Source organism: Manis javanica, chromosome 2 (assembly GCF_040802235.1).
Source record: "Manis javanica isolate MJ-LG chromosome 2, MJ_LKY, whole genome shotgun sequence".
NCBI lineage: Eukaryota > Metazoa > Chordata > Mammalia > Pholidota > Manidae > Manis > Manis javanica.
In genome coordinates, this window is record NC_133157.1 from 154,055,611 (window position 1) to 154,081,786 (window position 26,176).

Genomic DNA, 26,176 nt, shown 5'->3' on the forward strand with positions numbered 1-26,176 from the left:
GTATGCAAGGTATGTATAAACATACATAAATGTGATTTGGAATAAGACATGCACTTCTTTTCTTTTTTGAGCCTGTTGCACATCAGTGGTGAAAAAAGATTTTTTTTAAATGCAGAAAGGTGAAGTTTGTGACAGAAATTAAGGGTACTGTGATTTTTTTTGGTGGGAGGTAGGTATAAGAACCAAATCAGAGCATTGATAGTATTATTGTTTTTTTTTTATTGAAGTATAGTTGAAATGATATTAGTTTCAATGATATAGGTGTAAAACATTGTAATTCAACATTTATATACATTACAAAATGCTCACCATGATTGTCCTGCCAATGGGTTTCAGCCTGGGCAAGTTTGCCATGGATTCAGTGTGACCAAAGAAATTGATGACAAAACACTCTTTGGGGCGAAAGGCTCTTACAAAACTGCCCTCCAGACCATCTCTCTCCTGCTCCAGCAGCCACAACACTGGCCCTCCCCCTCACCTCTCAGGTACAGATAAGCCCTCTGTTGCCCAGGTAATTACTCACTGATATGGAGATGGACTTTTCCACCCCTGAGGAAAGATGCAAATGCACTAAAGCCATACTTCTTTCCACCTCTGAACGCCTATTGATATGCAGATACACTAAAGCCAGACGAGATATTCTGGAAACGTTTCAATTTTACCCATGATAGTATTATTGTTTTTTTTTAATTGAAGTATAGTTTAAATGATATTAGTTTCAATGATACAGGTGTAAAACATTGTAATTCAATATTTATATGCATTACAAAATGCTCACCATGGTAAGTATAGTTACCATCTGTCACCATATAAAGTCGTTACAATATTGATTATATTCCCTCTGCTGTGCATTATAAACCCATGTCTAATTTACTTTATAACTAGAAGATTGTATCTTGTAATCCCCTTCATCTATTTCATTCCTTTCCCCTCTGGTAACCATCAGTTTGTTCTCTGTATCTTTGAGTCTGTTTCTGTTTTTGCTGAGATGAGTGTAGACATGCTTATGTCTTTCTGAATTAGTGTTTTCATTTTGTTTGGATAAATACGTAGAAGTGGAATTGCTACATCATGTTGTAGTTCTATTTTTAAGTTTTTGAGAAATCTCCATTCTGTTTTCCATAGTGGCTGTACCAATTTACATTTCCATCAGCAGTGCAGGAGCATTCCCTTTTCTCAACACCCTCACCAACACTTGTTATTTCTTGTCTTTTAGTAGTCATTCTGACTGGTGTGAGATGATACCTCTGTGGATTTGATATGCATTATCTGATGATTTAGTGACATTGAAAATCTTTTCATGTGTCTGTTGGGCATAATGGTGTTCCCTGCTGTTCTGTCTTCAACCCTCTTATTTTCTCACTATATGCTTTTACTATTCAGTATTACCCACTCTCATACCTACTATTTATACACAGTAAATTCTCATTATTGTAGTGTTGTGTTCTATAAAGTTGCCAAGAACACTGAATTAGTGAACACTGAACCACTGCTCCTACAGGAAATATAGGGTCAGGTCCCTGCAAGCCTCTGGTCATATGTTCTGCAAGCAATTGATACATAATCTTGTCTTATGCCTGTTTCTGGTATATGACATCTCATTTAATATATATTCTTGATTCATTAACACCAAACTCACAGCCAACAGCACCACAATTCATGCTCAAATGAAACTTACTTAATACATGTATTTTCTACACAAGGCACATCACAATCTTGTCCTTAGGAACTTGGGCTTAGGAAAAGCAGTTCTACATTACACTTGGGGCCATTTTCAATAGTGAAATCACCAATAAAATGCACAAAATTGCAAAAAATGATGTGGTACTACAGAGACTATGTGAAGTCCATTTGTTTACAGTATAAGTGCTAGAACAAGAAAGCAGATCACTGCTTAGATTGCCCTGAGCTGGAGACATGCTCATTGGGCAATTCAAATTTTTTCTTTGCATGTCTGTGAATGATGACAAAAGGCCCATGAATACTGATTTAGGGTTACAAATAAATTTCATCACATAAGTGAATTTGCAAATATGAAATCTGTGAATAAAGGACTGATTGCATTTGCATATAAGATTTCCAAATATACTTTTCCGATACTCAGTTCTTTCTATATCTCTAGACTGCAGGGAGAGGGGGCAGAATCTTTCTCCCAGCACAGGGAAAATTACCTTTGAAACCGAAATCAGTCAGAGGGAGAAATAAGGTAGTAGAAACCATTTATTGCTTACAAGTAGTTGTCCACTTCTGCTAGCCTGTGTCTCTCACCTCTCCCAGCTGCAAAAAAGGGGCCCCACCCAACCTCTCTGGTCCAGGTATACCTTCGCTCTGCTCCCCCAACCCTTGTAATCACCTACTGATACGGAGATGAACTAAGGCCAAGCAAGAGATTCTGGAAACACTGCATATTTACCCACAACCTGCATTTCCTATTGTCTTCTTAACTGTTACTTTCAATCCAAAACCTCTTTTTTCTTTCAAAAACCTTCTTTATCATTCTATCATTCATTACATCATCATGTAACATAAACTACAAATCTGAGTCATTTTTAATTCCCCTCTTTCCTTTAAGCTCACAGTTTATTGTTTACCAAGTCTTCTGATTGCTCCTCCAAAATATTTCTTCATGTTTTCCTTTCACCTTTACTTCCACTGACATGGTACAAATTCTTTTTCTTTTAACTGAGGTTAACTGACAAAACTGTAGGACACTTACAATGTACAATGTAATTCTTTGGTATACACATATTGTGAGGTCACTCCCTCCCATGTTAACACAACTATTAGCTCATACATTTACCTATTTTTTTCTGTGTGAGAACATTTTTCTACTTTCTTAGCAAATTTCAATTACATAATACAGTATTATCAACTATAGTCCATGTTATTCATTAGATCCTCAGAATTTATTCCACTTATAGCTAAAAGTTTGTACCTTTTACCAATCTCTCCGTTTTCCCCACCCTCCATTCCCTGGCAACCCACTTTCGTACTCTCTGTTTTTGAGTTTGACTTTTGTGTTTGGTTCCCACATATACGTGATACCATGCAGGATTTGTCTTCCTCTGCCTGGTTTATCTCACTTAGCGTAATGCCCTCCAGGTTTGTCCATGTTGTTGCAGATGACAGAACTTCCTTCTTTTTAAGAATGAAGAAAAGATCAATGAACTCAAAGACAGGACAGTGGCATTCATCCACTCAGAAAAGCAAGAAGAAAAAGAATGAAAAAGAGTGATGATGGCTTAAGGGAATCGTGGGATACCATCAGACCAACCAATAGGTCAGTTCAGAAGGACCATTATTTCTTTGAATAGGCATCTTTCCTTGGCCAAAACAAATCACACGCCCACGCCTAACTATCAAGGAGTTAGGGTAGGGCAGTCCTCCCGTGTACTCTGCAGGAGGAGAACTGGAAATTTCAGTGAGTAGTGCTAATGACTGGTTCAGTGTGAGTTACAGTTTAAGAGCAGCCAAATATTAAAGGCTTTCCTGCATTATTTCTGAAGCACTGGTCCTAGGAGTAAACAGGCCTTTTCCTTTTATTCTAAAATTATTACAAGGGTACTGTATGGTAGACTAGAAAATGTAACTAAGAAAAATATACTGATGGAATTGGGGTAATAACCACTACAAGAGGTTTTCCCTTTGTCAAAGCAGCAAGAGAAGTTAGAATTGCTCTCAGTGGGTACAGAATTGTGCAAACATTACATTAATCTTACACATGAGCTTTGCAATATCTACTTTGGCTGTTCAGAGGCAGCTGTGCTCAGACACTGACTTCTCTGAGCCTCTAGAAGCTGTATGGGGTCTGGGGTCACCTCTGTCAGGGGCTATTCAGGTCATCATTTCCTGTGTTTACTTAGTTGGGAAACACTGACCTATAGTGTTGCTTTTGCCTCTTTTCAACCACTTCCAGTAGTGTTGACTCAGAGATACTTGAGCTTTATGGATTTATACATCTCCCAGATGAAGGCCATGGTGCTTCATATGGCAGTGTTGGCCTCATATTCAGCTTCCCCTTCAGATTTTGGGTCTGAATCAGCCAGCTCCCTTCTGCTCCTCAAATCACTCTGGGCCACATTCTGCTGAAGATTTGAAGGGTCTGGGCAAGGGGTCAGCATCTGGTTGCTCAAAACAAACATGCTTTATTTATTGTGTATTTCCTGTGGCTCCTGCTGTACCAAGCTGCACTGTCCCTAGGGTGGGGATGGAATTTCTTCAATTCCCAAATCCAATTTCCCATCTTTTATCAATCAGAACAAACACTTTAAAAAACAATAGTTAATTTCAGTCCCTTGCGGTTTTATCTGCCATTCCAAACTATTATCAAGTCATTTCTTTATAACAAGTTCCCTGAGAATACAATCAGCTCAATCTTAGTAGATTCATACATTTTTGATCACACAGGGATATTCTGAGATTACTTCCTGCCTTTATGAGATGTTTGTTAGCCTATGAATAAGTTTTAAAATCTCATTTAAAATTCACTTTTAAAACTGCATAAAAAAACAAAATAGCATGTGCAATGTGATATATGTCCACCAGAGAGAGCACCAGCCCACAAACCAGCTGTAACTTGAGAATCCGGCTCCAGCTTCAGATTCCTCCCAATCTTTACAGAACTTGAGAAGGTAAATTCTCTCAGGAATACTGTTATATAAAATACACATTAAGAGGGGATTGAATATATTACTGTCATTGTTCTTATGTAGAAGTATAAACTGAATGCAGTTAAAAAACAAAGAAGTAGGGGAGAGGTTGAGAGCATGAGATGAATTGTTGATGTGATATTTGCAATGGTTGTTCCTATTCATTTCATGTTAGCCTGGAAAAGGAAGTTTAAAAAAATACATTTAAAGCATTGAAATTAATAGATATGATTGCAAATTTTAGTAAAGTGTTTCCTTAACCGTCATCTTTTTGTGGAAAGCACTCTCTGCAGATTTAACAAGCACCTGATGGTTTCCTTTGCTGCTGCCCCAGGCCCTTCCCAACTCCTGCCCTTCATCCCTCTTCCTTATCCCCCAGAAAACACACCCACTCACCACACTCAGCAGGGGGGACCAGAATCAGAGCTGTGGATAGTAATACCAAGAATGTGGTAAATAAAATTTCACCCTGCCTACAGAAATGAGCCTGACAGTTGGGTTTACATTTCCCAGAACCCTATAGGCTATTCTTCATTGTCAGAGTGCAACATAAAATTTTTTAAAAGACTTGAGTGAGTTATGAGACGTAACAAAAAAACAATAATTTTATTCTTGAATATAAAGAACTCTCTAGCCTTTAAAACTGGATGAGACTGGTCTGGGTCTGTTGCTCTTTGACTCTGACTTTAGTCAAAAAAAGATGAGGTCCAGATTTTAATAGCCTCAGTATTAATCTTGTCTATGTTGCTTTATTCTTTATTGTGGAGGAAAGAGCAGGAAGCTCTTGCTGGTTTCCTCTTTTTTGTTTTATTTATTTTATTTTATTATCATTAATCTACAATTACATGAACAACATTATGGTTACTAGACTCCCCCCTTCACCAAGTCCCCCCGACAAACCCCATCAGAGTCACTGTCCATCAGCGTAGTAAGATGCTGTAGACTCACTACTTGTCTTCTCTGTGTTGCACATCCCTCTCTATACCCCCGCATTTTATACATGCTAATCGTAAGGCCCCCTTTCTTTTGCCCTGCCCTTATCCCTCCCTTCCTACTCCTCCTGCCCAATCCCTTTCCCTTTGGTAACCGTTAGTCCATTCTTGGGTTCTTTGATTCTGCTGCTGTTTTGTTCCTTCAGTTTTTCTTTGTTCTTATACTTCACATATGAGTGAAATCATTTGGTACCTGTCTTTCTCTGCCTGGCTTATTTCACTGAGCATAATACCCTCTAGCTCCATCCATGTTGTTGCAAATGGTGGGATTTGTTTTCTTCTTATGGCTGAATAATATTCCATTGTGTATATGTACCACCTCTTCTTTATCCATTCATCTATTGATGGACACTTAGGTTGCTTCCATTTCTTGGCTATTGTAAATAGTGCTGCAATAAACATAGGGGTGCATCTGTCTTTTTCAAACTGGGCCACTGCACTCTTAGGGTAAATTCCTAGAAATGGAATTCCTGGGTCAAATGGTATTTCTATTTTGAGCTTTTTGAGGAACCTCCATACTGCTTTCCACATGGTTGAACTAATTTGCATTCCCACCAGCGGTGTAGGAGGGTTCCACTTTCTCCACAACCTTGCCAACATTTGTTGTTGCTTGTCTTTTGGATGGTGGTGATCCTTACTGGTGTAAGGTCATATCTCATTGTGGTTTTAATTTGCATTTCTCTGATGACAAGTGATGTGGAGCATCTTTTCATGTGTCTGTTGACCATCTGAATTTCTTCTTTGGAGAACTGTCTGTTCAGCTCCTCTGTCCATTTTTTAATTGGATTATATGCTTTCTGTTTGTTGAGGTGCGTGAGCGCTTTATATATTTTGGATGTCAACCCTTCATTGGATCTGTCATTTATGAATATATTCTGCCATACTGTAGGGTACCTTTCTGTTCTATTGATGGTGTCCTTTGCTGTACAGCAGCTTTTCAGGTTGATATAGTCCCACTTGTTCATTTTTGCTTTTGCTTCCCTTGCCCAGGGAGATATGTTTATGAAGAAGTTGCTCATGTTTATGTCCAAGAGATTTTTGCCTATGTTTTTTTCTAAGAGTTTTATGGTTTCATGACTTACATTCAGGTCTTTGATCCATTTCGAATTTACTTTTGTGTATGGGGTTAGACAGTGATCTCATTTCATTCACTTACATGTAGCTCTCCAGTTTTGCCAGCACCATCTGTTGAAGAGACTGTCATTTCCCCATTATATGTCCATGGCTCCTTTATCGAATATTAATTGACCATATATGTTTGGGTTAATATCTGGGGTCTCCATTCTGTTTCACTGGTCTGTGGCTCTGTTCTTGTGCCAGTACCAAACTGTCTTGATTACTGTGGCTTTGTAGTAGAGCTTGAAGTTGGGGAGTGAGATCCCCCCCCACTTTATTCTTCCTTCTCAGGATTGCTTTGGCTATTCGGGGTCTTTGGTGGTTCCATACGAATTTTAGAACTATTTGTTCTAGTTCTTTGAACAATGCTGTTGGTAATTTGATAGGGATTGCATTGAATCTGTACATTGCTTTGGGCAGGATGGCCATTTTGACAATATTAATTCTTCCTAAATAAATGTATTTTTTTACCTATAAATATTTCCTCAACATTAAAAAAATTAACTCTCTGTAATATACAGTAAATAATCTTAGACATGATAGTCTGCTTTCAATTTCTAATCTAATAATATAAGCTTTTTTCCCCTATTAGACAAATTCATTTTTCAGTCAGAAAGTTAACTGAAGTCTCTTGGACTAAAGTCTAAAGTGCCTCCCTTCCGTAATTTAGTTGTAACTGCTATGTAACAAGCTTTTAAATACCCATTATGATTACATTTGATTAAAGAGGTTAATAGGGTCACAAAATCTTATTGCTCAAAATCACTATATAAATTGCTAGGAATAAATGAAAAACTTTACTTACCTTTTTTATTTTATATGGTCCAACAACATTGTGTTCTTTAATGAAATACACCTAAGAAAGACAAATTGATATTTATAAAATTAAAAATCCATTCATGAGTTACTATAAATTAGGATATTATGAATCAAATTTAAGTCACTTATATACTTTCTATTTCCAAAAGCATTTGCATTAATATTAGTATGGCTTTAAAGTTCTGATGCTAAAATAATAGAGATCCCGTTAAAAAGAGATTCATCAAGGCAACAAGGTAACCACCATCACTGGAGAAACAACATATCTAAGATGTTTATGAATGTCATCACTTGTACCAGTAACCAGCTGGGCAGGAGCAGAAGCTAATCTAAATGCTGATTTTTAAAGAAACGGGTACAACAAAGTCACTGTTATGAATACAGTCCCTAACATAAAGAAATTTCTCTTATCCAGTGGTGATCTGGGCACACTTTTCACATGTGCCTGGCCACCTGTCCTTATACTGTGTGTTAGTAACTATGTCACACAAGCAATATTGTCCACCATCAACCTCCTGGCCCTGGTACCTGTATCACTGTCCTTCCTTCTCATAGAGCATCTGCCTGGTTCTCAAAACCAGTCACTCTACCACGGCCCAGAATGTAGACCTCCCCTCACCCACTGGCCATTTACTCTGCCCCTCTGGTTGGAGGCTGTACCTGCTCCCATTAGAAACAAACCACAGAAAAAAGCCCTGTCTGCCTGGCTCTTTCACCTTCTTTTTGCCACTTCTCTGCTCCTTCTGTGGCAAAACTCTTTGCAGGAGCTGACTGCACTTTCTATTGGCCCAGGACAGGGTTTCATCCATGCCATGTTATTGAAATGACTCCTGAGATGGTCACAGAAGATACGCAAGAACTCCATGTCACCAAATCCAAGAGTCAATTCTCAGGACTCCCTGTTTCTCAGAGCAGGTGACAGGGTTGAGGGCTCTTCCTGGAGCAGTTTTCCAGCTGATGTCTCCACCACCTGCTCCTGGTTCTCCCTGGCCTCAGCAGCTGCTTGCTCTGTCTTCCTGCGGATCCTGCTCTCTTCTCACTCTCTAATGTTGAAGAGCCACAGGGCCCCAATCCTCAGACCTCTCTGTCCGCACTCAGTCTCTGGGAACCTCAACCAGCCCCATGGCTTTAAAAAGTATCTAGAAACTGCCAGCCACCTGGTGTATCTTTCTAGACCCAGCCTCTTCCCTGAGGGCCAGGCCAATGCTTCCTCATGCCTGCCAGACTTCTCCGCGGTGGCTTCTAAACAGAGCCTGCTCCTCCCAAGACTCTTTACTGCCTATAGGGCACTACTCTCCACCTCGCTGGATTCATTCCCGTTTCCCGTTTCCCTTTACACCTTGCAACGAATCCATCAGCACAGCTGCTAGGTTTTCCTGGAGAATACATCCGGACACTACCTCTCACCCTTCCACTGCTACCAGCCTGCCCGAAGATGGATGGGTTCTGAACACTCCCCCACCCGAGGCTCTCCCTGCTTCCTCTCTTGGACCCCCTTACAACACATTCTCAGTCCAGCCTCCGGAGAAATTTACAGACCCAGAGAAATCACATCAAGTCCCTTCTCTCTGCTCTCCAGTGGTTTTTCTCCTTCGAGCTTGGTTCCTTCTCCTTACCACAGCCCGCGGACATGCTGACCCCCACCGCGCCCTCCTGCTGCCAAGGGCATCCAGCTCTGGGGCCTCTCCCCTGGCCAGCTCTGCACCCGGAACACCACTGCTCCCGGGAACTGCAGGGCTCGCTCCCTCGCGCCTTCCCACGGGCATGCCTTCAGCTGTGCCCTCCCAGCGAGGCAGGCTGACCATGCTCCCTAAAGCAGCTCACATAGTCCTTATCATTTCTCAACCTTTTGTCCTGTTTTCATTTTCGTCATGGCATTGTAAGTCCGGGGAAAGGAAATCCCGGGGCAAAATACCCCTAAAATCCAAAATCAGTCAAAGGGAGAAATAAAATTTAAAACCTGTTTATTGTTCACAAACTGCAGTCCCACGCCTTCTTTCTTCTCTTGCTCAGCAGCAACCACCATTGGCTCTCCCACCCACCTCTCAGGTACAGATAAGCCCTCTGTTGCCATGTAATTACCCATTGATATGGAGATGAACTTCTCCACCCCTGAGGAAAGATGCAAATGCACTAAAGCCATACTTCTTTCCACCTCTGAACACCTATTGATATGCAGATATACCAAAGCCAGGTGAGATATTCTGGAAATGTTCCAATTTTACCCACAGTCCCCAAATCTCTCCATCTACTTTCAATAGTTTGTAGAAGAGCTTTCGTATCAAACACACTCAAAAATCAGCTTAACATCGGGGGGTGGCTAGACATGAGCTACCCTTTCAAGCATTCTTTTAGGTTTTTGGGGATAAGTACACACCAAAAAAAGTCAACTTGAATGTTTTTTTATTGTTTAATAGGTCACAATGTTTCAGAAATATTTTATGGTTCTTTAGGATGTAGAGAGTTTTCTGGAGATACAGGGAAAAGCAAAATATCTGCAGTCCTTCTCCCCATGAGCTACTTTTCAATGGGGCCAACAGACAGTAAGCAGGTATCTCCTGTAATGTCAGCTGGTGATAACAGCTGGGTAACAGAGGGCTTATCTGTACCTGAGAGGTGAGTGGGAGAGCCGGTGTTGTGGCTGCTTGAGCCAAGAAGAAAGACGGCCTAGAACTGCAGTTTGTAAGCAATAAATGGGTTTTAAACTTTATTTTTCCCTTTGACTGGTTTTTAGGGGTATTTTGCCCCAGGATTTCCTTTCCCTGGACTGAAAGGAACTTTATTTCTAAGTCCAAAGTTGTCAAAATTTTACGAAAATGTATTATTTTTATAATACATATAACGAAGTACTTCCTTTCTAGGTATGTACTCCCGAGAATAAGACCATGACATAGACTACCATAGAAATAATGAGAACACAGGTGCGGACCAGAATCACAAATAATGGTGTCCCCTTGTAAAGGAGTGCAGAGAGCATTAAGAGTCAGGAAAAAGAACTAATAAAACTTAGCTAAACCTTAACAGCAGACCATTCCGGAATAGTAAGAGATTCAATGTCTAAACTTAGAGACCAGATCAAAGGAAGAGAGAGCGAGAGGCCAGCCAAGGGCTATTTGAATCCTAGTTTACTAAATCCCCATGGTTTACAACCCTGATATCCACCCTGGCAGGGCCCTTGCTTATTTTTATACTGCTTCTCACTTTAGGTCCCTGTATCTTAAACCGGCTAATAGCCTTTGTTAGGGAAAGAGTGAGTGCTGTTCAGGTGCTAATGCTGAGACCGCAGTATCATTCACTCACACAGCAGGAAGAAACAAACATTCCATGATTGGAATGGTCAAAGGAAAGTGGGGAAATGTAGAATCTAAGCATTAGTAAGATTAGTAAATTAGCATAAGCATAGCCATCTTAGAAACCTAGAAACCATTTTCTGAGAGTGTGACTCAGAGGAAAAAAAAAAACAAAAAAAACAAACCCTGGGCTTGGGTAAGGCCTTGAAAAACAAGTTAATCATGAGCACCGGGTGGTGGGCAGCTGTGACCCTTGGTCAGCTAACCTTGGTCAGTAAATCTTACATACCAAGCTTATCGTGCAGAACCTCCCTAACCATTGAGGAGTAGTCTTACCCTGCCCTTGCTTAACCCCAGGATATATGTCTTGCAAGAATAATGTATAGTTATAGAAAATTGCTATGAGTTAAGTGCTTTGAAATTGCTATATAAACCCTTGGCTCTGAGTGCTCGGGATCCTTGTTGAGACCCGCTGCATCGGGCTGACTTGGACCTCAGCTAGCTAGCTGAATAAAGACTTTGCTTGAATTTACATCTCTATGCCTGTGTAGTTTGTTCTCTGGGGAAGCCTCGGAAGCCTGGACCCTAACACCCTCTGCAAAGTACCAGATGGCTCTGACTCTTTTCATACATACCAGTTAAAACACTATGAAGTGAAACACAGCTTATGAAATGTTTTCTTCCTTAAAATTAATACAATCATGGCAGACCTAGAAAATTACCTAATCTGATATTTCTCAGCTTTCATAAAATAATTTTCAATGCACATTAAAAAGTGTTTATGAACAAGAGTTAAGCAATCCAAAAAGCACCGGGTGTACTCTCTGCTCCTGAGCATCCGCTACCTGAGACCCTCAATGCCCTCCCCTAGGCTGATGCTGCATCAGGCCCTGACGTGAAGGAAAAGCTCTTCCTATGTTACTCGGTCACAGAACGACCTTTCTTTGAACACTTCAAGGACCCAGGGCTCCGGAGACGCCTGAGGCAGCACCAGTTCCCAGGTGATCGCTGCTCCTTTCTTATTTAAAATTCAAGAAAAAAATCCATACATTAATTTTAAAGCAAATGACAGGAGAAAAACCATGCTTAATTGATCTCTGTATTGCCAGTATTAAGCACAGTACTGGGTATACTACGGTGTACACCGAATGGCTGTGGAGTGAATGACCCCAACGTCATGATCACACAGGTCCACACACCCTGTGTCAGCTGCCATCCTGTCAGCCTGGCGTCCAGAAGCGGTGTGCTGCTGCCCTCCACCTGCTAAATGGCGAAGGGCCCACAGGAGGAACTGCAGTGCTTTACCTCAGTCCTCAAGCACTGTCAGCACTCCTGGGGATGGAACCACAAGCCTGCAGGTGTCATTCATAAACATCAGCATCTCACCAGGGGCCACATCTTTTAAAAATGTGTTTCTCAACGATTAAACCTTAAAAGCATTGGGCAAAATAGGTGAAGGGGATAAAGAGGTGCAAACTTCCGATTATAAAATAAGTAAGTCATGGGGATAAAATACACAGCATAGGGAATTTAGTCAGTCATATTGTAGAAACTTCGTATGATTTTGCTGACCTTGACAGCTGTGTTGAATATTTTCCTTATCACTCCCCGCTCTGATGCCCCTTTAAACACTTCGTTTTAGGGGGCATCATCTTTTTGATTTATGATAGGGTTATAATGGCTTGTCTTTGAGCTAGGATTCTTTTTCTTGTGGCTTTTTCGTTAGACCTGAATACTTTGTGAAGAACACAAATGATTATGTTTTTATGCATTACAGGTTGTTGAAATGAGTCCTTCAGACTCTTGATAAGTCTGTGCTTAACAAAAAATACTCAGTTTTTTCCAGTCCTAATTTATGTTTATGCAGCTGCCCATTACACGTAGGCTGGTTTATTTGAGTGTGAGAGGAGGGGTGCTAAAGGAGTAGGGCCACTGAGGGCAGTCCCTTGGGTGATGACCATGCACTTTATAACTTTTGTAGACTTAAACACTATAGAGAGGTACTTTGGAAATGCAGGCTGAGACTTGAGTTCAGCTAGGAGAGACAGGCAAGCACAGCAAAACAACTTAACGATTACCCAGTAGACAATAGAAAGGGCAACTTTTTGAGGAACAGACTAGTCAGAGGGGGCAGCAGCAGAGAGTTTAGTGCCCAGGATGAGAGATTCCATTCTGGCGAGGGCCAGGATCCACGGCGTGCACGTGTCCATTAGTCAGAGGGTACTCATCCGATGAGGAGGTGGAGAGGATCTGAAGGTCTGGCTGGGCTTTGTACTGATGTATTTCTTTGTCTGGAGTACGGGCTCTTCTCACTCTGGAATGATGGACCCACAAGTGATGCCTGTAATTTTGAGGGCAGTAGTAGTGAAGGGTCCCCACCAGTAAGATGGCAAACTTCCAGCTTCTCTTCGGGGTCCTCAGTACCCGCCAGCGCCACCTGAAGCCCAATCACCTCTCGCCCCCCTCCCAATGCCAGCACCTAGCCAACAGCCACCAGCCCCGTAGAAATGACACCTCAATCAATTCATGCCCCTTCCTATATAACCCAGCACCTTTCCCTAATAAAGCGGAACTCTCCGGTGAATTGCTGCTATGTGTCGCTCCTTTCCTTTCATTGGTGCCAAAACCCGGGAGACGGGACACCCCAACTGGGCCCCATCTTCCCCCCGACACCAGCAGCAGCTTGCCCTCGTCCTCTTTTTCCGGCGCTGGCTCATCACACTCACCACTCCTCTCTGGCCTTTAGGTAAGTTTTCCCCTGGAGTGGGCCACTCTTCCCCGAGCTATCGCAGTGCCATTGACCGTGATCGTCCGGCAAGGCCCTGATGCTCGGGGATGAGGAGAGAACTCTCCCCACCTCTGGCCTTCACGGCTGCGGCGGACCCTCAGGCCCCTCCTCCAACAGCCATAAATCCCCGCCTCAAGCCTTTACGGCTGCGGCAGACGCTCAGGCCTCTCCTCCGACAGTCATAAATTCCCGCCTCAGACCTTCATGGCTGCGGCCGACTCTCAGGCACCCCCCTGCAACAGCCATAAACGAGGTGACTCCTTTGTGGATGAGAACGCTCCCTTTTCCCCCCCTCCTCCTTCTGCTCCGTCCGCCGAAAACGCCTAGCGCTAGGTACCTCGTGACTCTGGCACTCTGCCTTCTTAGGGAAGTCTGGGTGATGACCCACACTTCCTAATAAATTCCGACTCGTATACGAGTTTCCGCAGACCACCAAGGATCATCGGGGACGCCCTTTGTCTCCTTGTGGTCTGTTTCCAGTCCAAGGATCTCCGTTCGTCTTTCCCTGTTTGTCTCCTTCTCTGTCCTTCAGCCATAGGAGCCTACTCATCCCTCCCTGAAAGTTCACCTCTTGAATGCCTGCTTAAGCATCTGGCTACCCTCTCCCTGACGCCTGATATAAAACCAAAACTTCTCCATAAATATTGCTCCCAAGATTGCCCCCTAGACAATAACAACCAATGGCCCGCAGGGGGAACTCTTGATCCTAACATCACTCACGATTTTTTTAACTACTGCCAGCGCCTGAAAAAATGGAAGGAGATTCCCTATATCGAAGCTTTCCGCCTCCTCCTCCCCCCGCTCCCTCCCAAATTCTCCTAGCCTGCAAGCCGCTGCCCCCACAGAAGCCTCCCGTTCACTCCCTTCCCCTTCTTCTCCTACAACAGCCCTTCTCCCTTCCTTCCCCACCATCTCCTCCCCCATCTCACCTCCTCCACCTTCGTCCCCCGCATATTAAGCCTGAGCCTTTCAGCCATCCCCCTTTAACTAGGTCCCGGGGGCCTCCTCCATCTTTGCCCTCATCACCTATTTCTCCCCTGTTAGGGACCGCCTTTGTCTTCTCACATGTTTGTAGGGAGAATGGGAAAGCACCTTCCCCCATGTCTGAACGCAGCATGGGAAAGCACAAGCTAAACAAAAACCGGTGCAGTCCTTAGAAGTTATCTGTCCACAAAAACATATCTTGCCACGACTCCTCACTCTGAAAATAGGGAGACCTTGAAGATGTGTAGAAACACTGCCCCTGCTTCTAGCTACGCCCTTCCCCCACTTGCCGATGTGGCAGGAATAGAAAACAACGCATTCCATAAGCAATTAACTGGAGCCCTGCAGTAGCTCAACTAGTAGAACATGGGACTCTTAACCTCAGAGTCATGAGTTCAAGCCCAACTAAAGCAGCAGAGGCAAGCAGCTGGGCTGCTAGCTGGTGACACGTGAGTCCGATTCTATCTTTCTTTATTTTCTTTGCCCCCGCTTCTGCACTTCAGGACCTGCTCGACTAGGCATGGCTAGACCACGTCACTCCCCCACAGACTGAGCCAGAACCCTTCAGTCCCCCTCAGACTCGGTCCCGAGGGCCTCCCAATTATCGCCCCCCTCTGGGAAGTAGCAAGATCTGAAGGCATCGTGCGCGTTCACATCCCTTTCTCCTTAGGAGATTTAGCCCAACTAGAGAAACGCCTAAGTTCCTTTTCCACTGATCCCATGACATACATCAGGGAGTTTCAATGGACCCTCCAGACATACAGCCTCACACATCATGACATTTTCATGCTCCTGGCCAATACTCTCCTCCCTGAAGAGCGTAGACGAGTTTGGGACTTCGCCCAAACGCACGCTTCTGAAACCCACAAGACTGACCCCACCTATCCCCCTGGCCCCACTGCTGTCCCTGAACAAGACCCACACTGAGATTATAACACCGCCATGAGTCTCTGCTCTCGAAATATTTTTGCCTCCTGCTTAATAGCAGGTCTGAAAAAGGCACCTCGTAAAGTAGTCAATTTTCAAAAGCTCCAAGACATAATTCAAAAGAGAGACGAAACCCCCTCCGAGTTCTTAGACTCACTCAAGCCCTATTACAGCATACCAGCCTGGACCCAGAAACACCTGAAGGAAGACATGTCCTTATGACATACTTCCTAGCTCAAAGCTACCCCGATATTAAAGCTAAACTCAAAAAGTTAGAAAAGGGCCCCGCTACCCCACAGACTGAGATCCTAACAGTAGCCTTTAAAGTCTTCCATAACCGGAAGGAGGAGAAAGAACGCGGTAAACAAAAGGCTGATCAGGCCAATTTCCAGATGTTGGCCCAGCTGAAAAAACCACAACCTGGGCGCCCCTCTACAAACAAGCCCCCCCAAGAGCTTGTTTCAAGTGCAGAAAAGAGGGACATTGGTCAAGGGCGTGCCCCTCCCCCAGATCTCCTACCACCCCATGCCCCAGATGCCACAAAAAGGGCCACTGGGGGTCTGATTGCCCAACCACCCGAAGGGGAGGCTGGACGAACAACCCCCATCCTAAGCCCGCCGTAGTGGGGCTGATAGAAGAAGATTGATGGGGCCCGGGGGCTTCTCGCCCGACCATTTCCATCACCAAACAGGAGCCCAGGGTTACCGTAACAGTAGACGGTCACCCCATCTCTTTCCTCCTAGATACAGGAGCCACCTTCTCAGTCTTGTGAGAATACCGGGGCCCTACCACACCAGCCATTACTCCTATAGTCAGAGTAGGAGGTAAACAGATTTTCCCATTAAAACCCCCACCCACCCTTTTATGCACAATCCAAGACAATCCCATATCTTTCTCCCACTCCTTCCTGGTTATGCCCCAGTGTCCCATCCCTTTACTAGGACGAGACATCCTTTCCCTCCTCCACGTTTCCATAACTATATCCACTCCCACAGCCCCCAGTACTCCCTTTCTGATGGCCCTCATAGCCGACGACCCCCCTCTACACAATGAAAGCTCCGGTTCTGCCCTCATACACCCTGTAAATCCCAAAGTTTGGGACATTACAAGCCCCTCCATGGCCCTATGTCCCCCTGCCTCTATCAAATTATGTGACCCCTCTCAGTATATCTGTCAGGCCCAATACCCCCTAACCACTTCAGCCCTCATAGGCCTCCAACCCATCATTCAAGCAGACCCACTCACTCCCCATTTAATACCCCCATATTAGCTGTTAAAAAAACCAACGGATCTTTCCGCCTTGTCCAAGACCTTCGCCTCATCAACATAGCCGTTGTCCCTATCCATCCCTTAGTTCCAAATCCATACAGCCTTTTATCGCAGATCCCTGCCTCAGCATCCCACTTCTCAGTCCTAGATCTCAAGGACCCATTTTTCTATCCCTCTAGACCCCTGCTCCCAAGATTTTTTCATCTTCACCTGGACAGACCCATACACAAGACATTCTAAACAACTCACTTAGACAGTTTTGCCACAATGCTTCCGAGATAGTCCCCATATTTTTAGACAGGTCCTAGCTCAGGACCTCAAACAGTTTCATCATGATCACTCCAAGTCCACCTTATAATACAAAGACAATCTTCTACTCTGCAGTCTCTCGTGGGAACAGTCTCAACTTGACATTGCCTCCTTACTTAACCTTCTAGCTTCCAGAAGTTACCAAGTATCCCCCGTCAAAGCTCAAATCTCTTCCCCTTCTGTCACTTACCTCAGATTCCTTCTATCTCAACAAAGAAAGTCCATTACCTTAGACAGAAAATAGCTCCTCTCTGACCTGCCCATTCCCAAAACCAAGACAGAAATCCTTTCCTTTCTAAGCCTGGCTAGATATTTTAGAACGTAGATCCCTAACTTCTCCCTGCTCCCTGTTGGCAAGACCCCTATACGACCTCAGCAAGAGCCCCCCCAAAAAACCATTATCCTCCTCACCCCGACACTCCTTCATTAAGCTCCGTCAAGCCCTTGTAGAAGCCCCAGCTCTCCATCTTCCTGATTTGTCGAAGCCCTTCTCATTATACATTCATGAGAGGTCCAGTCAAGCTCTAAGAATCCTAGGCCAATATTATGGCCCATCCTTTGCCCCAGTAGCTTATCTCTCCAAGCAATTAGACCCCACAGTTCGGAGATGGGCGCCCTGCCTACGAGCATTAGCCGCTAGACAGCTCTTGCAGAAATAAGCTCATAAACTGACATTCAGGGCGCCCCTTACCATTCTGTCCCCACATCACCTAAAAGATCTCTTAACATAGAAAAGTTTACAGACTCTCCCTCCCTCCAGACTCCTCACCTTACTGTCCTCTTTCCTCCAAAATCCCGTTCACCCCCTTTGCCATCCATACCCGAATCATGACTTTTTCCTCCTTTACTGCTCTCTTGCTTTTTTCCTCATTCTTATTATCTTCCCCGCCACCCCAGCCTCCTTTGTATGGCGATTCAAAGTCAGAGAGACTTACACACAGCATCAATCAAAAGTTACTGCCCTCATTGCCACACCAGACTGCCCTCTGAAAAGCTGCTCTGAGCCTTTATACCTCCACTTTCCTCCCTTCACCGAAGTGTTCACTAGCAGCTACCCTTATTCTCCCTACCTCTGCTTCCTCTATGACCAAAAACAAGCCTATTGCAGGCTATAGCCAGACACCTATAAGAGATGTCCCTACTGGTCTTGTGCAATTCACTACATGAGTAACTTCCAGTACCCACAGTATTACTCCTCCAACCGTTTCATGAAATATCCCAACGGCTCATTCTCCTTATCAATCCCAGATCCCTGGGACTCTCAATGAGCTGCCAGAGTCACAGCCTCAGTTTACTATGGGGGGGTCCTCGACCCTCCACGGTACCCTTCATATCTCTCGAAAGTATGTTCCCTCTCATTCCCAGATCTCTCAAGTTGCATCAGTATCAGACATTCCAAAAAAGTCATTATCCAAACTCTTGACGGTGCCTCTTCATCTTCTTATCCCCGCCCCTCTTCCCATTTCTCCTACTCTTCGTTACAGCTCATTCAGGACACCACCATCTTTCTCAACCACACCCGTAACACCGCCAATTATTTCTTGTGTGCATCACTACAGCGCCCACTGCTGGCCTCCGTGCCCCTTAATATTTCCAACTACTCCTTCCATGCAGAAAGACAACCCCTCTGCCCCCTGGCAGACATACCCCTATGAGAACCAGAATACGCAGATAATCTCACCATCCACCACTGTGTAGGCCCAACTCCACCCCCCCTCCAGTACACTTCACTGCCTCTCTATCTACACCCCTACCTCCGGCTCTAAGACTTTTACGCAACCGGGACACTTCTTTTGGTGTAATGGCAGTCTTTTCAACTCACTGCCTCTCAACTCCGATACACCCTGCATTCTCGTCACCCTAATCCCACAGTTAACACTTTACAGCATGGCAGAATTCCTTGAGCTCCAACCTCCCTTGCCCTCATGCACAAAAAGAGCTGCTTTCCTTCCCATCATGGTCAGTAGCTCTTTGATCACCTCAGCCATTGGGGCAGGGTTTTTGGGAGAAGCCTTGGGTCACTCTCTATAGGCAGTTAGAGATCTCAACGCCAAACTTGAGGGAGCCCTGACATCCACTGCCGATTCTCTAGCCTATCTCCAAAGACAGGTCACTTCGCTAGCTAAAGTCACCCTTCAAAACCGGCGGGCCCTAGATCTGCTTACAGCCGAGAAGGGCGGCACCTGCGTCTTCCTCTGGGAAGAGTGCTGCTATTCCGGCATTGTAGAAACTGACATTACCAAACTCACCGACCTTGCCTCCAGCCTCCACTCTGCTTCCAATTCCAACCCATTCTCTTCAATACTAACAAACCCCCTCCTCACCTAGCTCTGGCCCATTGCACGCCCCATAATAAGCATTCTCGCCTGTCTCTTCTTACCCTGTATAATAAAGTTCATCAAATCCCAAGTCGGAAAAATCTCTAATCAAGCTTTCAACCAGCTTTTACTCAGGAACTACCAGCTTCTGGCCACAGAAGATCCCTCACCCTCAGGTGACCTCACCACACGCTGAGATGGACCCCTCTCCCCGCTAGAAACTGTTCCTGGAAACAATGGCCGCAGACGTCTGGCTCCTGACACCCATATCTCCTCTTGGCACCATTGGAATCAACAGGTCCTCAACCTATGGTTACAGAGAACCTTCATTGATTTCCAAACGTGAAAAAGTCCACATCTACTCGTCCTTACTACGGTGAGTCCTATCAACCCTTTCCTCCCAATCCTCAAGCCCTCACTCCCTTCTCCGCCCCTGTTCAGCAGGAAGCAGCCAGAGAGAAAGCAACGTCCACAAACCCATAGAGGAGAAAGGGGGGAATGAAGGGTCCCCACCAGTAAGATGGCAAACTTCCGGCTTCTCTTCGGGGTCCTCAGTTCCCGCCGGTGCCACCTGAAGCCCAATCACCTCTCGCCCCCCTCCCAATCCCCGCACCTAGCCAACAGCCACCAGCCCCATAGAAATGACACCTCAATCAATTCATGCCCCTTCCTATATAACCCAGCACCTTTCCCTAATAAAGCGGAACTCTCCAGTGAATTGCTGCTATATGTCGCTCCTTTCCTTTCAAGTAGTACTTAGAACAACAATGTGGGGCCCAGTCCACTGAGGTTTGAGGGGGTCCCTTTTTCAATTTTTTTTGACTCAAACTGAGTCCCTGGCCTGGAAGGAATGTACTAGGGTCCCTAAGGAGATCAGGGCTCTTTCTGTGGTATATTACTGCAGCTTTTTTAGGGTGGCTCTTAAGGCTTGGAGCTGTTCTCTTACTCTCTTATTTCCTATCTGGTATACATTCCCTGGGAGGCTTCCTAGACATGGGGGACAGAGTCTATACACTAATTCAAAAGGGGAAAAGCCTTGAGTCCCAGGTGTGCAGCGAGCATGCAGGACAGCCAGGGGCAGTAGGTCTGGTCACGGGAAGCCAGTTTCTTGGCAAAACTTAGGGTTCCTTTGAGGGTGTGATTTATTCGCTCCACTTTCCCTGAACTTAGTGGCCTGTATGCAGTGTGGAGTTTCCAGGTAGTGTTGAGAGACTTAGTTAAAATCTGTACTGCATATGCTACAAAGGCAGGTTAGTATTGCTTTTTGAGGAGGGATTCTAGTGCAGTTTTTCTTAGGTGGGTGAGCTGATAGTATTTGCTGACTAGATGCGTTCCGGTTGCAGTTGGGACAAAGATGTATCTGTCAGGCAGCAACCATCATTTTTTTTTTTTTAGGGTGCCTCCTTCAGCCCGGCCCAGTCTTTTTCTTTTTCAGTGTATTTGGGTGGAGGGGCATCTACTGGGGCTGTTAGGGCCATGGTGGGGAAGGAGTTTACCTGTTTTTATTGGCCGCTGTTTTAGCTGCCTTATCTGCTAGTTGGTTCCCCTGTGTTATAGGGTTGTTTTCCTTTTGGTGTTCTTTGCAATGCAGAATTGCTACTTTTTCTGGGAGCCTGACAGCCTTGAGTTTTGGTATTGTGCCAGCTGAGAATTGGAGAGGAATTGGTGTCCCTGTGTGTTTAAGAGGGACACAACAGTATGGGGCAACTTGACATTTATTTTTTTGTCCCAGAGTTAAGTTTATCTGCTTTTTTTTAAATGAATTGAACTGTGGCTGCCAGTGTCCTGAGACAGGGTGGCCATCCTGCCTCAATAGGGTTTAGTCTTTTTTTTCCTGACAGGTATGCAACCAGCCACTGCCAGGGCCTAACAGTTTATGTGAGAACTTCGAGTGCTATTTTTTTCTTGTGTGAAGAGGTTGAAAGGCTTTTTTATGTCTGGCAGGCCGAGGGCTGGTGCCTATTCTGAAGCAGCCTTTATTTCCTGGAAGGTGGCTCTTGTCTATTCTGTGTAGACAGGGGGTTCTCGGTATGGCACCCCTCTCTTAGGAGGCTGTAGAGGGGTTTTTCCATTGCTGAGAATCTGAGAATCCAGATTTTGTAGAACCTGGTGGTCCCCAGGAACTCTTATATGCCTTTCTTCATCTGGGGCTGAGGTAAGGAGATAATGACCTTTTCCTCTCTGGCCCTAGTGCCCTTTTTCCCTGCATGAGGAGGAAGCCCAAGTACTGGACTTGCTGCTGGCAGATGTGTGCCCTTTTTTATCCTGAGTCTGACAGGAGTTACAGGAGGGCCTTTGTGCTTTTTGTACAATTTTCCTGGATGTCATTGGCAAGGAGGTGGTCATCTACAAACTGCAGGAGGGTGCAGTGCATGGCTCCCCTCGGAAAGCTGGTAAGGTCTGCGGCCAATGCCTCTCCAAAGACAGTGGGTGAGTTCTTGAGCCCTTGAGGAAGCCACATCCATGTTAACTGCATCTGCCGCCATATCCGCTTCAGTCCATTCGAAGGCAAACAAGAGCTGGCTTTTGGGGGGGTCAGCCAGAGGCAGAAAAAGGCATCTTTTAAGTCTAGGCAAGTGAACCATTTGGCAGACCCCGAGATAAGGCTGAAGAGGGTGCACAGATTTGGGACCACCAGGTGTAAAGAAACAGTCACTCTGTTAATGGCTCACAGATCTTGAACAGGCTGGTGCCCTCCTCCTGGTGTTTTGACTGGTAGAAGCGGGGTATTGCAGGGCGACTGGCACTCTGTTAGAATGCTTGCCTCTTTGAGTCTGATCAGGTGTTCCTGGATGCCTTCCCCAACCTCTTGTAAGAGGGGGTCCTGCTGCTTTGTTGCTGGGCCCCTGGAGTCAATTCTACAATGACAGGGCTCGGTTATGAGCAAGTCCAGGTGGGTTGTCTTCAGCCCACACTGAGGGGAAGGCAGCTCTGAATTCAGGTGGGCTACTTGAGAAGGTCTGGGCACAGAATAGCCTCCACTCCTCTTCCCTGGATGTGGTTATTGCCAGTATGAGGGACCCTGGCTCTTCTTGGCCTGGGTTTAGTTTGAGGCTGGTGCATCCAGTTGGTTCAAAAGTTATTTGGTCTCTGAGCTTTGAGAGTACATCTCGGCTGAGGAGGGGAATAGGGCATTCAGGCAGGTAGAGAAACTTATGTCAGGCTTTGAGGCTTCTAAGTTCACAATGGCGGGCTTGGCAAAAGTGCTGCTGGACTGCTAATGTCCCAGTGGCTCCGAGAATAGTTGCAGTCTTTTTACTGAAGGGAGTTACAGGGAGGTTGATCACAGAGTGTTCTGCCCCTGTGTAAACCATAAAAGTCGTCTTTTGTCTCCCCACTTTCATTTTGACCATGGCCTCATGGGGGCCGAGCATGAGAGAGCCTGGTCCTTGTCAATCTGAGGCTGTTCCTGCCAGACTAATGAGCCTTTCCCTTTGAGACTCCTCCCAGCACTGATTGGGCTTTGGGGCTTTGCCTTGGATGGGGCATTTGTTCTTCCAATGCCCCTTCTTTTCACAGTAAGCACACTGGTCCCTGGCTAGGGGCATCCTAGGCTTCCCCTCTCTTGGTGGCCGGCTTCTCTCTGCCTTTTGGTCATCTCTCTTTCTTTTAGGGCAGCTGCCAGGAAGCTGGCCTTTTTCTTCATTTTTCTTTCAGCCTCTCTGTTGGCCTGAACTTCTCTGTTTACATATACTTTGTTGGTAATTTTAATCAGTTGAGTGATATTTATCATGGCAAAGCCTTCCAGTTTTTGGAGCTTTTATCTGATGTCTGGGGTGGCTTGAGCTACGAATGAGTTGTTGACCATTTGTCGACTCCCTGGCACCTCAGGATTGAAGGGGGTGTAGATGTGATAAGCGTCACAGTCTTTCATAATAATCCTCAGGAGGCTCTCCTGTTTGTTGAGTGACTGAAGATACTTTGGTTATGTTCATAGGCTTTTTGGACCTGGCTTTGACCCCCTGGAGGGGGGCATCCTGATATTGGAGGATCTGGTGCTGTCCCTCAGGGGTGGTGAAGTCCCACTCAGGGTACTCCTCAGGGATGATTTCAGCACGTGCACCCCAATCAAGGACCCCAGCTGCCTCCTCTCTTCCACTGTGAACAGGGTGTAGAGAAGCTGTTGGCAGTCTTTCCAGGTCAGCTGATGGGTTTGGAAGAGGAATTTCATGAGATCAGCCAGGGCTTGTGGCTTTTCTGATGGGGTGTTGTGTTCTTAATTGAGGAGGTTAGTCATGGAGAAGGATTGATATTAAAACATGAACTGGCTGGGCTGGATGGTCCTGTCTTTACTACACCTTTCATGCTCTTGTGTCTCTAGCACCAGCATCTGAAGGGTGCCTGCTCCTGGCCGAGGGCACAGTCTGGCTGCTGGTCTGGCTGAGGGTGCAGTCTGGCTGCTGGTCCAGGGGAGAGTGGATACACTGGTTCTGGAGTTGTCAGGGAGGCTGACAGCAGCAGGGTGTCTGGGACCAGGAGCTGGGTGCTGCCGACCTTGGGGGTGCATAAGGTAGGGGCAATATTGGCTCTTCCTCTGGGTCACCAGCAAGAATTTGTGGAGGCTCAGGCTTCTGTTGATTCTTTGCAGGCTTCTTTGTTGAGGCAACTAAGACCCTACCCTGTCCTTGCCTGTTGCAAGCAAATAGTACCCAAAGGGGAAGAATCTGGGCAACTTCTAACCAGGAGTTAAAGTATGGGAACTGATTAGGATGACCTGGATCTCTAGGGAAAACCGGCCAGACTCAGCAGACTGTTGGGACATCTAGGGTTCCTTCTGGAGGCCACTCTACACTAAAGGTGGGCAATAAAGATTCATACTGGGCTTTCAACCTGCTGGGAGTTAATTTTACTCTGTAGTCTTCTGACAATCCCTTCCTGAAATTCTTGATCATAGTGTCAAGGACTGTGAGTTTACTGTGCCCTGACCCCATGATGTGTCCATGGAAGGGGCTGTGACACAGATAAGGGAGGGGTGCCTTTTTAGAGAGACAACCAGTCAGATTCCCGTCCGTTCGCGCTCCTTGCAGAGACTTTGGTCAGCCTTGACTGAGGTGCGCCCATATAAGTCCCGGGCCAGGTCAGCTGAAGCTGAATCACTGATATGCCGTGACGGCTGACCATGAATGCGGCAAAGGGCCCATTCAGATTCCGTAGCGCAGGCTGTGGAATCACAGATTCAGTGCAGACTGAATGACTTCAGCTGCCCTGCACACTCACTCACACACACTCAGACTAAGTTTGAACATTCCCCCCCTGGGAATGTCTACCTGTGAGACTTCTAAGAAGTCTCCGGGAGGTGATTAGGCTCCCCTTCTACCCCAACATGTGGGACTGGCTGGGTCAGGTGCCTCAGGGCCTTACTGGATTCGATGTTGGAACCAAGTCCTTACCTGCCAAGCCTCCTTGAGTCCGGCAGGAACAGCAGAGCAGGGCTGGCCCAGGGCGACCGGGCGGGAGACTGCCGAAAGATCAGGCAGGGCGCACCTTCTCCACTGTGATCTCCTGTTTCATCACCACCCTGCTGTTGCCCTAAACCAGTAGCAACAACAGGCCAGCAAGGTTGGGTTTCCTGGTCAGGGAACCAAATGTTATGGGAAATACTGGAAAACCTGGACTGGATCACTGACGAAAGACCCAAGTGGCCCTGAGAGGTCTTGGAGTGTTGAGGTTTATTTCACACTGGCGGGCTCAGAGGGGAGTAATCTCCCAAGATCTGAGCCCTGAGCACAAGCAAGGGGAGCAATTTATATTATTTTGATATGTGGCATTTCAGCATGTGTAGGGCAAAAGAGGAGCCTGGAGGAGGGGAGGGGGGAGCTGGGAGTGCTTTGCCAACTAGTGGTTTGCTGATCTTGATGGCTGTGTTGAATATTTTCCTTATCAATATAATTATTGAAACACTCTGTTGTACACCTGAAATCAACATATCAACTACACTTTAACTTTTAAAAAGTAAGCATTTAAAAAATCTATTCCAACAGGATTTCATTTGAGATTTCTATGAATAATTTCATCATATTAAAAAATAATATATATTATATACATCACTATTCATTCAGGTTGGGAAAAATTATTTACTATGTGCTTCTGACCTGACTGAAAATGAGTGAGATCTCCCCAGATTTTTCCCTAAAATGCAGATAAAAGCCATTGAGCATATATACATTTTTGGTAGAGGTAAAATTAAGTAGTTTGTGACAATGACATACTTTGCAAAGGGTCTACTGTCTTCATTTTCTCCATGTTTTCCTATATTTATACAATCTTTCAAAGGAATCTGGATACAATTGAGAGAAAAATATAAAAAAACAAAACATACAAAAATGTAGGAATGTCTCTGTTTACATTTAAAATGTATTTACCTTAATGATGGGTTGGGATATTACATCTGGTTCAAAAATAACTGATTTTGAACCTCTGATTTTCCCAGGAGCCTCTGATTTTCCCAGGGATCAAAACACAAAGGTTTATTATTAATGAACATAACAAAGACCACAAGAGAACAATACATTTTAACTAAAATGTAGATGACTAAAGTAACTAATAAAAAAATCAACAATGTAATTAAAGAGAAGGGTATGAAAGGCTGAAAAATACAGCAAATAATTTTCCTCACCTCCACTTCCCTAGAGGCTAAAGAAACCTGCATATATTGTAACGTGGCCTCATTTGTTGAGCACTGTCTCATACATTTCATTTGCACTACTTTGGTCCT

General features: G+C 45.1%; 1 long non-coding RNA gene across 2 annotated transcripts; it reads right to left on the reverse strand.

Annotated features, from left to right (window-relative positions):
* Positions 1 to 210: 210 nt before the first annotated feature.
* Positions 211 to 25,010, reverse strand: LOC140847929 (uncharacterized). 2 transcript variants are annotated; one of them, XR_012128214.1, is made up of 4 exons: positions 24,852 to 25,010; positions 12,945 to 13,207; positions 7,563 to 7,613; positions 211 to 4,825 (listed from the first exon to the last, which is right to left on the reverse strand). It is a non-coding gene; the product is annotated as an uncharacterized lncRNA (long non-coding RNA). The 2 variants fall into 2 exon arrangements; XR_012128213.1 differs by lacking the exon at positions 12,945 to 13,207.
* Positions 25,011 to 26,176: the final 1,166 nt, after the last annotated feature.